Source organism: Rhinolophus sinicus, linkage group LG14 (assembly GCF_036562045.2).
Source record: "Rhinolophus sinicus isolate RSC01 linkage group LG14, ASM3656204v1, whole genome shotgun sequence".
NCBI lineage: Eukaryota > Metazoa > Chordata > Mammalia > Chiroptera > Rhinolophidae > Rhinolophus > Rhinolophus sinicus.
The window spans coordinates 38800311-38813990 of record NC_133763.1 but is presented as its reverse complement, the minus strand read 5'-3'; the positions used below and the strand labels follow the sequence as shown (position 1 = coordinate 38813990).

Here is a 13680-nt window from a genome sequence, read left to right as displayed (position 1 = left end):
ACTCTCCCTCACATGTCTATGTTTATATCTGTATTTATATCTATCCATATCTATCCATATCTGTCTATATCTATATCTATCTATCTATCTATCTATGTATCATCTATCTATCTATCATCTATCTACTTACATATGTAGAAATCTTACAACTTAAATCCATTTCCTACAGTTGACTTGTATTCTTTTTATTTTCTACACATTGTAACCTTGTCCTTCAATATTTTCTGATTAGTACTATATAGTGTGTGGTATTTGCAATCTGTTGGAATATGGTAATAATTAGCATTAAGAAATTTGAAAAATTCAGCTCAGCTTTCCAGATCACATCGTACTACTGGTAACACCACTATGATTAAAAGAAATGTTTGCTGGATTAAAATACAAATCAAAATACAATAATATGCATTAACATTTTAATCCTGGGATCCTACACAACAGGTTAAAAAAAGCTTTCCAAGAAAAAGATTATTTTAACTTTAAGCCTTTCATGTTGTTAGACATTTCAGGTTATTGGATACCCTTGAGAAAAGTTGTTTTTAGCAATATAATTTTACATTCATGACAACATAACCACTTGAAATTGCCTTTCAAGTAAGGGTTTAGTTTTATTTGTTTAATCAATCTAAGCTTTATGAAACTCTTGAAGGGCTCTAAATAGCTAAAACCAATTTTTTAAGAAAAGAAAATAATATTTAATGTTGTATGGAGAATGCTTTTCATAAATTTGGCAAAATTTGAACACCAGTTCTCTTACAAATTATAGTTCAAATGAATCTCATAAAATTTAAAATGCAATGTAAAAATGAAATATCTTAACCTAAGCTTAATTTTATATTTTTAAACAGTCAGGTTGTACCAGTTAGGGTTCAGTACAGGAAGACTTCCTTTTTATTTTTATTTTTTCGTAGCAGAAAGTGGAAGTGTTTACAAAAGCAGAGATCACCACTAAAAATAGTTTGAGAAAGTATTGCTTTACCTGCCATCTGTATATCTGAAAATTGGTATCACTAAGCTACTTCTCCAACTGTATCTCATCAACAAAGTGGTGACTAGACCCTGAAATGCTGAGTTCAGCTCATTCAGCATATTCTTCACATAAATAAAGCTTTGACTGGACTCTGAACCCTGACTCTAGGGTAGCAACTTTCACATATACTTCAAAGACCTTGTTTGAGAGCAGAAGAGTCTTACGAATTTCAGTCAGAGTTACCAAGAACACAAAAACCAGTCTAAGAATTTGAAACAGAGGGAATTTAATAAAGCAGTTTGTTTTTAGTGATACCCTCACCAATTAGATTAAAGGGCAAGAAACCAGTTATTCTGATTAATAAAAGACAAAACAAGGAGGAAACATCACCAGAGTTCAAAGGCCATAATTATCCAGGCAACAGAAACCACAGTGGGCATTCCATTTTTGGAGTGGGAGCCATAGAGAAGTTGTATTAGATCCTAGAGGTACAGCCTGAGATGGACAGAGAGGACGAAATACTCTGGTTCTTTAGCCCTCATGCCATTCAACATTCTGACTCCTTCATTGACCAGAAATTTAGCTTGGAAATGTCTGCAAATTTAATTGGCAGCACACTATTCTCATCATGAACCCAAATGAAAAGAGAGTTGAGAAGTAGATTTCAATGTCCCTGTCTGTTCTTTACAGAAAGTTTCACTAGACCACTAGAAAGATGCTTAGTGCTAGTTCATCATAACAAACATATTCCATCTGTTAAGCTACTCAATATCTACCCATACATTTCCAGACAATAGCATGCTTTTGACTAATAGCAACAAATACAGCTCTCAAAATTTAAAAGATTATCACCCTCTTACAAAATGAGGAGACTTTCAAAGATATCAACTTCATTTCAAAGATAATCATTTCATTTCTGGGTGAGGTTCATTCTTTTTCCATTTAATTATAATTCCTCTTTGATAATCAGCAACATCAAGCCTAAATTATAAAGCTACCACCAACATAACTCTTATATAAACTGATAGCATAAACAGAGAGGGAGAAAATGAAATTGGTATAAAAACTCATATATTAGAAAAATAGGGATAGCTATCACACAATCATTGCTGATATTTTTAATGTTTCCATTGTCCTTTCCATATTATCTTTACTGTAACTTGTCACTTTAGCATCAAAAAATGTTAATTAACATCTACTATGGTCATCTTGTCTACCTGAATAGTGAGAAAATTCTATGACAAGAGGTTTTCTTGTTTGTTTGGTTAGCTGTTATTGTTGTTTTTGGAGATTTAGCACTCTCTGAGTTCAAGACATTTTTTGAGAGGCTCATCCATATGATCTGATTGATAACTCTACTTTTCACTATTTCTCCGATTCCATTATTTCTAAGTGCCTGAACATCTGGCTACAATATACTGCATAAACATCGTTGTTCTAAAATCATCTCTCATTCCCATGAAACTGGGTTTCTAGGTGTACCACTTATAATTTGCTCCAGTAGGAAGATCCCTTTCTCTTGAATGGAGATGTAATAATGCAACAATACACTCTTGGATAGATGCTATTGCAATCTATGGTACTAAATTCACAGATTTCATGTTTGGTTAGCAATGCACCTGGAGCAAGTCCACTATGTAACCAATTTATTCATGACACCTGTACCTTCAACACCTGCTGAGTCTTGTCTAATATCTATCATTTCCACACAATGTTGTATGTTGCATGCACTTACCTTGATGTATTGGTTGATTATATAGTATCCATTAATAGTTCATTATGGGAAGTTCAGAGCACAAGAACATAGTATGTCATGCTCAGGTATTCAATTTCTAGCAAGGTCCAGTAACAACATCCATTTTGAATTTAATCTCAAAAGTATACTTTTGTCTCTTCTCTTTAATATATCATTTAATGTGATTTGGTTAAATTAATATAGGGTAGTAAATATCAATCTGCTATTGGTTGTCAGTAAATTGACTTGTCACAAAAGCATGTGTGTTATCTACTATATAAGCTTTAAACTACTAGAAACTATATTATTATTAATTATCATCATCACTGTTATTTTTGGTATATCTGTTAAAATTGCTATATAGTTCCCCCTCCACATAATTCAACTTTTATGCTTTTAATAGATACATTTTTTAAACTACTTTCGGGTGACTATATACATATTTTGAGAAACAGTTTCCACTGCTATCATACCGTAAGCTCATTTTTAACATAGAATTTGGTCAATGAGTGTTGAGTGGAGCCCTCATGAATGTGACTAATGCCTTCTAAAAGAAACCCGAGAGAGCTCTCTTGTCCCTTTTGTCATATGAAGGCACAGGAAAAGACAGCAATCTGTGAACCAAGAAGCGAGCCACCATCAAACACTAAATTGGCCATCACGTTGAAATTGGTCTTAGCCTCCAGAATTGTGAGAAATACATGTTTGTTACTTGCATCCTGAATGGACTGGGACATGTAGACTTCATGGGAAACAATATGGTGGTTACTCAAAAAAATTAAACATAGAATTGCTACATAATACAATAACTCCACTTCTGGATATACACACAAAAAAATTGAAAACAGGGTCTCGACAGATATTTGTACACCCATTCATAACAGCATTATTAACAATAGTCGAAAGATAAAATGCAACCCAAGTAATTTGCCCATTCAGCTGATAAATGGATAAACAACATGTGGTATTTATACACAAGGGAATATTATTCAGCATTAAAAATGAAGGACATCCTGCCAGGTACTATATGGATGAAATTTGGAGACATTATGCTAAGTGTAAGAAGCAGTCACAAAAAAACATATAGTGTATGATTCTACTTACATGAGGTACCTAGAGTGTCAAATCTATACAAACAGAAACTAGAATGGTGGTTGTCAAAGGCTGAGGAGAAGAAGAAAAGAGGAGTTTTTGTTTAATGGGTACAGAGCTTCAGATTGAGAAGATAAAAACGTTCTGGACACGGACGATGGTGATACTTGCATAATGACATGAATATGCTTAATTTCACTAAACTGTACACTTAGAAATGGTTAAATGGCAAATTTTATGTTGTTTATATTTTGCCATGGTAAAAGAAACATAAGTCAGATAATTTGAAAAAGGGAAAAAGTATAGTAAAAAGAAGGTAAAAAAAAGAACTGTGGATATTAAGTAATGGAGAAACTTAAAGTGAAAGTAAGTAAGATATGTAGCTGTGATTGACAAACAGGTGCTTCAAGAAACAGGAAAAAGGCTAAGTCATGATGATGAAAGCAAAATAAAGTAGGAAGAGTTCTGAGGCACAAGACTTGCCTGAGGCCTAGAGTAAAGAAACAAAGGGGGAGAGAGTTTGAGAAATTTTTTTAAATAAAGAAAATTAAGCCCAGGTGACTGGCAAGAAATCTTTAACTACTATGAGCAAGACAACAAGAAAGTACACATTGTTTATGGATAGAAAATCACTAAGATGTCACTGCTTTTAAAGGGGACAGTAGAATTGAAGAAATGGAAGGAAGGAAAGAAATAGACTTTGATTTCATTGGATTTATGGGTATATGAGATGTGAGTGTCTTTAACTCTTAGTGTTTGGAAGAGAAATGCAAATTCTCTTTAATTGCTATGTATTTATGCATTAACAATGCATATAATTAAGTGCCATAATTTTCCTTGCTTTCAATTATAGAACATTTACTGAGCTCAAGGCATAAATATACGGTAAAGCCTCAGTTGATATTATTGATGACAAGGAATCACGATGAAAATGAGCAGGGCGTGGAAGATAGAGCTACAAATGCTGAAGTTCTAGTGTTTAGTGTCAAAATATCTCTGAAATAAAGTTTAATTGCTGAAAGTACGTGCCCTGAAGCCAAGGTGCCTAGACTTGAATAACAGTTACTAGTGTGATATTGGGAAAGTTGATTTACCTTGTCACTGCTTAATTTCTTCAACTGTAAAATAGGAATTTTTACTGTCTAAATCTTATAGAAATAATGTCATGATTTAATGAGATAAAGTATGTGAAATACGTTTCAAACTTCCTGGAAAATAAAACAAGTGTTCAATAAATATTTTCTGTAATTGAATTTTATTATTATTAAATCTACTTCAAAACTTTGAAGGTAATATTATTTTTACAGCTTTATTGAGATATAATTCACATACCATAAAATTCGTTAACTGAATGCTTACAAGTTAGTGGTTTTTAGTATATTCACAGAACTGTGCAACTATAATCACCATCTAATTTTAGAACATTTTCAACAGCCCCAAAAGAAACCTCACACTTGTTAGTATGTATTCCCAGTTCCCATTCCCCACCTTCACCCCAGACACAGGCAACCACTGATCCAAATCCACTTTCTGTCTCTATATATTTACCTCTTTCCAACTTTTCACATGTGAAATTAAACAATAGGTGGTCTTTTGTGACTGTTTTCTTTTACTCAGCATAATATTTTCAGTTCATCCACGTAGTAGCATGCAGTAGAACTTCATTCATTTTATACATATAAATTCCATGTGTAAATATGCTGTTTTGTTTATCTATCATCAATTGATAGACATTTGGTTTGTTTCTACTTTTGTGCTACGAATAATGCTGCTATCAACATTGTATGAACATGTGCTTTCATTGCTCTTGGGTATATACCTGGGAGCTGGATTGCTGATTCTCATGGTAACTCTATGTTTAGTATTTTGTTGATATGCCAAACTGTTTTCCTAAGCATCTGCATCATTTTACATTTCTAAAGCAGTGAATAGCAAGTTCCAATTTCTCCACATCATTGCCAAGTCTTGTTACTGTCTGTCTTTTAATTTTAGCCATCCTTGTAGGTGAGAAGTAGTTTTCTATGGTTTTGGTTTTCATTTTCATTTTCCTAATGATAAAATGAGCATACTTTCCTGTGCTTGTTTGGCCATTTATATATTTATTTGGAGAAATGTTGATTCAAATACTATGTTCATTTTTAATTGGATCATCTGTGTTTTTATTATTGAGTGGTAAATATTCTTTATACCATCTAAATACAGTTTCCTTGTCAGATATATGCCTTGCAAATATTTTATCCCATTTTGTGGGTGTTTCTTTTTTCCCCCCTCAGTTTATTGACATCCTTTTAAGCACTGAAATTTTGAGTTTTGATAAACTCCAAATTATCTATTTTTTTCTTTTGTCACTTTTACAGTTGGTGGCACACAAACTATTGCCTAACTCAAGATCACAAATATTTGTTCATAGAATTTTTTCTCGTGGAATTGTTTTCTTGTAGAATTTTTATATTTCACTGTTATACTTATGTTTATGATCCATTTTTGAGTTCATTTTTGTGCCTGGTTGTGAAGCATGAGTACAAATTCATTACTTTGCATGTGGATATCTAGTCATCCAACACATTTGTTGAAAAATTATTTTCCTCCATTGAATTGTCACCTCTGTCAAAGTCAATTGATCATAAATGTAGAGTGTATTTCTTGACTCCTAACTCTACTTCATGATCTGTCTATCCTTCTGCCAGTACAACACTGTCTTGTTAGTAGCTTTTTGTAGTATCAGTTAGGAAGTGTGAGTCTTCTAACTTATTTTTTAAAGATAGATTTGAATTTCTATATAAATGATAGGATCAGTTTTCGAATTTCTGCAAAACACCAGTTGGAATTATATAGGGATTGCACTGAATCCATACATAAATTTAGGAGCATTGCCATTTTAACAATGATAAGTCTCAAAATATGGGATGTCTTTTCATTTGTTTAGCTCTTTAACTTCTCTCAGTATGTTTTGAAATTTTAGATGTACAAGTCTTGCATTTCATCTGTTAAACTTGTTCCTAGGTATTTTATTTTTTGTTGCTATATGAATGGAATTATTTCTTTATTTCACTTTTAGATTGCTCATTGCTAGTATATAGAAACCAAGTAATTTTTTGTAAATTGATTTTTTATCTTTCCACATTGTTGAATCCCATTATTTGTTCAAATAGTTGTGTGTGTGTGTGTGTGTGTGTGTGTGTGTGTGTTCCTTTGGATTTTCTATATCCAAGATTATATCACCTACAAATAAAAATGATTTTACTTCTTCCTTTACAACCTGGATGTGTTTTAATTTTTTTTTCTTACCTTAGCCATTGCCATGGCTAGAACCTTCAGTACAATATTAAGTAGAAGTCGCAAGAATGAATATCCTTTTATTGTTCCTGATTTGGGGAGGAAACATGTGGTTTCCTCTCATTAAATATCGTGTTAGATGTGGATGTTTTACAACTATTCTTTCTCAGGCTTAGGGAGTCCCATTCTATTTCTAGTTGCTAAATACAAGGGTATTTTCAAATGCATTTCCCACATCTGATGAGATAATCATGTAGTAGCTTTTTTCATGCATGCTATTAAAATACAGTATTACATTGACTGACTTTTGCATTTTAAATCTACCGTGAATTTCTGGGATGTACTGCACTTGATCATGGTGTGTAATCCCCTTATATGTTGCTAAATTCAGTCTGTCAGTATTTAACTGAGGATATTTTGCAGTTATATTCATAAGGGATATTGCTTTATAGTTTTGGTGTGTGTGTGTGTGTGTGTGTGTTTGTGTGTGTCTTTGTCTGGTTTTGGTATCATAGTAATAGCGGCTTTATAGAATGAGTTGGGAAGTGTTATCTCATTTTTGGAAGAGTTTGTGAGAAATTAGTATTAAATCCTTTTTAAAAATTCTTTTTTTAAAAAAATTAAAGTTTATTGAGGTGACAGTTGTTAGTAAAGTTACATAGATTTCAGGTGTACAATTCTGTATTACATCATCTATATATTACATTGTGTATTCACCACCCAGAGTCAGTTCTCTTTCCATCACCATCTATTTGATCCCCTTTATCCTCATCTACCACCCCTAAAAAATTATTGAAGAATTTATCAGTGAAGTCATCTGGGCTTCGATTCCTCTTTCTCTTTTTCCTTTCCTCCCCTTTAGAAAAGAAAAAACTCATTGAATCCCTTTGCTTGTTGCAGGTCTATTTAGATTATCTAGGGATAGAGAGGATATTTAAATACCCAAGTTAAAGCATTACTGTGTTTCCCCAAAAATAGCATCAGTCTTATACTGTATTTCCCCGAAAATAAGACCAGGTCTTATATTAATTTTTGCTCTAAAAGATGCATTACAGCGTATTTTCAGGGGATGTCTTATTTTTTCATGTACAACAATCTACATTTATTCAAATACAGTCATGTCATCTTCTTCTGGAACTTTGTCATAACATACTAAATGCGACCATCTGGCTGACGATCTTACTGGTGCTTATTTTCGGGGTAGGTCTTATTTTCAGGGAAACACGGTATAATTCGGTTGTCTTAAAGAAGTTCAGTAGTTTCTCTTGGATAGATAATTTTTATTTTATTCTTTGGTTTTAGCTAAATACAAAATTTCTGAAATGGTGACTTTATTTATTTATTTATTTATTTAACCATATTTTCATGTTTTAGAGGGAGTTCACACAATTCTTCACTCTGCCATTCCAGAAGGCTATCTGGATCGGGGAAAAGTTGGTTCTACCTCATGGCTATTGTGAAGATGGAAAACTTTGAGCCAGTAATAATTTATTGAAGACATGTTATAATATAAGAATATGATATTTTAAAAATATCTAATAAAAAGGGCTATCAGATAGAAATAAATGCAAAGATAAAATGTGTAACACTTTAATTTTATTATAATCTAATTCTTGCAAAGGGAAGGAACAATTAGCTAAATAGTTGTGAAGAAAATAATGAAAATCCTCTTTATAAAATATTCAAATGGGTCAATAGGTTTGATTATATGAATTAGCCCATTAAATATCGAAAGTTACCATATGAGTTTTTAATAGATAAATACCAAATTATCCGAAAGCTGAGGACATCAGCTTTCTAAGGCAGATAATTAATTAATGTAGCTCCATGTTTAATAACTTATTTGTCTATCAATGCCACTATAAAATCCCAGATGCTCTCTACAAAATTTGCCATGACATAGAGTGTCCAGGTGCTATTAAGAGAACATGCAAGTTTTCTTAACGAAATGCCAGAAGTTGATTGTCAACCAACTGGGGAAGACCTATGAGATCCTTCCAGTGTACACAAAAGGAATGAATCCATAATTAAATTACAGTTAATCACAGATGGTTATTTTACAGCAGGTGCTCAACTTTGAAAGCATAGCTCCAGACTATTTTTGTTCCAACATGGTGTTCAATCCCTGTTGGTTATCTGGCAAAATTTTATAATTAGAAAAATGTTTAATTTTATGGTAGAAATTTTATTTCATAAATACGAAAATATTATTTCATATAAACTTTCACATAAATTTGGTTAGCATACACACTGTTATTTTGATATTTTTAAAAAGCACAGAAAATATAGTTGAAATATTATTTATTATATTCATAAACTCCCTTGATCAAAAATAATTGACATTCAAAGGTATTAACAAGATTATATGAAATAGCAGCCAAATTTTATAAATTCTAAATTTCTCAAATTTAGAAAATTTTAGTAACTCATACAATCAACAACACTTTCAGTGACAAAATATAGGCTATTCTTGTCACATTTCACTTTCAAACAAGTTAATAAAATAAGCAACATATAATATAATTTTGATTTATTAGTAATCATCAAAATGTATGAAGGGAAAGGAATGGAATAAATGGTCATTTTAACATATTTAAAATTAACACTAGCATTCTGTAAATAATAACTTTGCTCAGTAAAGCAGGTTCCTCTTCTGAATATCATAAATATAAAACTGATCTGGATACATCTATACCAGAGTCTAGTTATAAAACATATATTAAATGCAAGATGGATGGCTAAATGCAAGTTACTGCCAGTTTGAGGATTTTATTATGGAAATTAATATTCCACATTCTTATAGATAGCCACTAATTACCCATTTTTTTTCATCTCTCTTTATATGCCTTTCCTAACCCTCAGTTTGGAAAAAGGAGTAGGATACTCCTGTTCCTAATTGCTTTGGCACTGCTTTCTGGCAATATTGCTTTCAATCTGTTATTTTCTGCAATGTTCCAAATAGGTATTTCTCCTACACACACTAAAGTAAAGAATTGCATCTACAGCATCCCATTACAGGAGAAAGGTCCTCTTCAGATTTTTGGAAGAAAATTGGAATATCTTTTTTTTTGGCAAGAAATATATGGAATGTTAAAGGCAGTGTTGCCACTGTGATGGAGGCTTTACGAGATTCAAAATAGTCACCATACCACCATGCCACTTTCTGAAGCTGTTCTGGAAGTCTTCTTTCATGAGTGTCTTTAGTTGTGCTGTTGTAGCTGCCTCAATGTCCTGAACCAATTCAAAACGTTTACATTTCATGGTCATTTTGACTTTGGGGAAGATCCAGAAGTTGGATGGTGTCAGATCCGGTGAATAAGGTAGATGAGGACATACCGTACTGTTTTTGTTTGACAGAAATTGCCGTACCAGAAGTGATGTGTGACACGGAGCATTGTCATGATGGAGGATGAAACCGTTTGCCAATTTCTCAAGCCATTTTCTATGCACATCATTTCTTAAACACTTGTAAAGACACTCACGAAAGTGGATTTCCAGGATTACTTCAAAAAGCGGCAAGAACAATGGGATAAGTGTGTTTGAAGCGGGGATTGGGGTTGTTTTGAAGGGGATTAATGGCAATGTGTCTTTTACTGTAACATTTTTTTTATTTAAACATTCACTGTATTTATTGATCACACCTTGTATAACTCAGAGACCCCAGAATTAAATTAAAAGATTCACAAAACTGAGAAAGACATTTCAAATCAAGACTGTGGCAAGAAAAGAAGCATTCAATACCTGCGTCTGGGTATTGACCTTTAACTTCCTTCCCAAAGAGAACGTTCTTATGCTTGCTAAACTGAGCCGTGATCACTGTTGCTCATTGTTACTCGCTAAACTGAGCCGTGATCACTAAACTGCTCACTGATCACTGAGCTGTTATAAGCTGTTTTTTCACCCTCTCCTTACCACTTAGCCTTTGCACGTGTTATTCCTTCTTCCTGGAATGACTTCTTTCTCCTCCTACCTACAACCTATATGTCTCTCCCTGCTTCTCTTACCCCAATTCAGGTAAACAATACCTCTAATTTCTAAATTATGTTAGTTACAAGTTATATCAGGGAAACACTCCCAGATAACATCTGTCCAATATTTAACCATATGATTTTCTTAAGTTATTTTTTAAAAACCCTTAGTAATTTTACCAAAATTACACTTTTATTTTGTCTTGAAATTTTCTTTTTATCCAATGAACTGCGTGCTCCTGATCTAGGGAGTGAGTACGTTATAGCCTTAGTATCCAGCATGGTTCCTGCACATAGGTACTGGTACTGAGTAACTATTTTTTAAAAATAAGTAAATATGTTATGCTAAATAGCAACAATTTTTGAATAAGAATAGCTCAATTGCTTCCTACCCTTAACTATAGGAGGGAAATGCAAAGTAAGAACATTACATTATTAGATGTGAAATAAATGCCACTTTTAAAAATTAAAAGGCCTTTAATATATTTTTAATATGTGCTTACTGTGTACTGGTTATATTATCAATATAGAGATGTGATTTTTAAGAAAAATAGAAAAGCCATGGCTGTTGCTCTGTTGAATCTCGGACTGGTGTATGGAAATTCAAATATTTCGCACATACACATTCAAATTGGATGCAAAGTTTGAAAAAAAAAAGCATAGCATATTTAATTGTTAGTTTATTGCCTATATCATTTCAAGAGCCATTTAGAATGAGCATTTATCACCTTGTTATGAGTCCATCTACTAGAATTCTTTGTCTGATGTGTACATTTTACAGTGTAGGTTTTAACAGTAAAAAGTACTTATGGAGGCTTTAAGAGATTCAAAATAGTCACCATACCTGACTGAATTCTATATCTCAAATAAATCTTATATAAAAGCAAGTAGATATAATGAGATAAATTTCACATGATCTATATTTTTAAAACACCCTAGCAAATGACATGCTTTGAAGACAAAAATTGTATTTCCTAAAAAGCTACCATAGCAATTAATTTCCTGTCAGTCAAAATGATCTTTATATATTTATGGTTTGTTTTCCAAGGACTCTTCAACTTTTTAAAATCACAACCCTACTAGTCATCATGATACCCGAGCTGTAAGCAGATCTACCCATACATTTATACTGACAAAATTATCGAGGTGTAAATTAGTAAATGCTTTGCCTGTATTTTGTAAAATGTTATAGAAATAATCAGTTGTATAGTTCAAGTTTACTCGTTGAAAATTGTGTTTCAACTTTTCAATTGAAAATACTATGCTTCATGCAACAGAAGGACAAAGAATGTTTAGATAGAACTTCTGTTCTCAGGTGTTTTCATGTGATTAAGTGCTCTAATATTCTTGTCTATAGAGCAAGAATGGTTAGATTAAATCCATTGTTTTCATTGATTTTTAAATGCTAATATTTTGAAGATAGTTGATAACATATAGATCTCAATAAAGTTCAAATTTCTCTTGAACAATTTCAAAATAAAAAAATAATATGTATATTTAAAGTAGATGCATTCACTTCTATACATAAGAAAAATAAAGATCTCGAGTTATTTCTCAATCCCTGATCCTACTTTACAGAAAATGTTAAGTTTATGGAAAAATTCTTTACTTGTGTCTTAATGGAAAGCTCACAAATTGATAGCCCAATGGACAAATGTTAAGCTATAATTTCTATTAAAGAAATTGAATCAATGCTATAAAACATTGTGAAATGAACATAAACATGTACATTTTGTTCTTTTCTTGAGAAGTAAGATAGGCTTGTGTCCCTTATATTGAGTTCTCATTTTCTGGTTTACATGCTTATTGTCTCATGGTGCTGAATGATTATCATTGTTCATTTATGACACAGCTCTTTCACTGATGTATATCCTAAAGAAGAAACAACATATACTCATGTCTCTCCTAAGAGTAAGAAAACAAAAGACAATCTGAGAAGACCATAGCTTTTATGTAATTGGTACAACAATATTTCTTTAGGACAGTGAAATAATCTATTATGTGTTTATTTTGGAAAATGTTGACTGACTTACCTGGTGAATGATAAAGAGGGTGTGAAGTGAAAAAAGCAAGTCATTTCTTGCACAGACCACTACAAAAGGAAATGGAAAATAATTTGTCAAGGACAAATATTGGGAAGCAAACATAAAATTGTACTAAACAAAGAACAGAATCAATGTTTTAAACTATAATCTCAAGAAGGTCTTGCAAGCTGCTGAAAAAATATTAGAAATAAAGACAGAGAGATGACAGCTCAAAGTTAAGAGGACAGAGATATTACAAAGACAACAGAGCTACTACATAGATAACTAGTATATCTGAAGAGAAAAAAATAGAAAAAAGTAAATATAATTTTTAAAATTTTGCACAGATCCATTAATATTTATGAAAAAACAAAAAATAAAATTAAATAATAGTCATTACAAACTTATACCTACAAATATGTCTTATAAATTAGCATTGAACTCGTTTTGATATATAATTAAATCTAGAAAACTTACTTATGAATGGTGTTAAAGTAATACACACATGTTAAAAACATGAAACCGCACACATTAAAATATTTAAAAACGATTATTAATTATAAACTGCTGGCCCAAATTAGAAACCTGGATATGCAAGAGGTGGAAAAAAGTGTTAGT

The 13680-nt window shown here is 32.1% G+C and overlaps 1 long non-coding RNA gene across 1 annotated transcript in view; it reads right to left on the bottom strand.

Annotated features, from left to right (window-relative positions):
• The window catches only part of LOC141568605 (uncharacterized), a 29054-nt gene extending 15922 nt beyond the window's left edge, over nt 1–13132 (bottom strand). Inside the window, exon 1 of the long non-coding RNA XR_012491774.1 lies at nt 13072–13132. This is a non-coding gene — a long non-coding RNA (uncharacterized LOC141568605). The remainder of the gene's footprint in view (nt 1–13071) is intronic.
• Between the last annotated feature and the right edge of the window lie 548 nt (nt 13133–13680).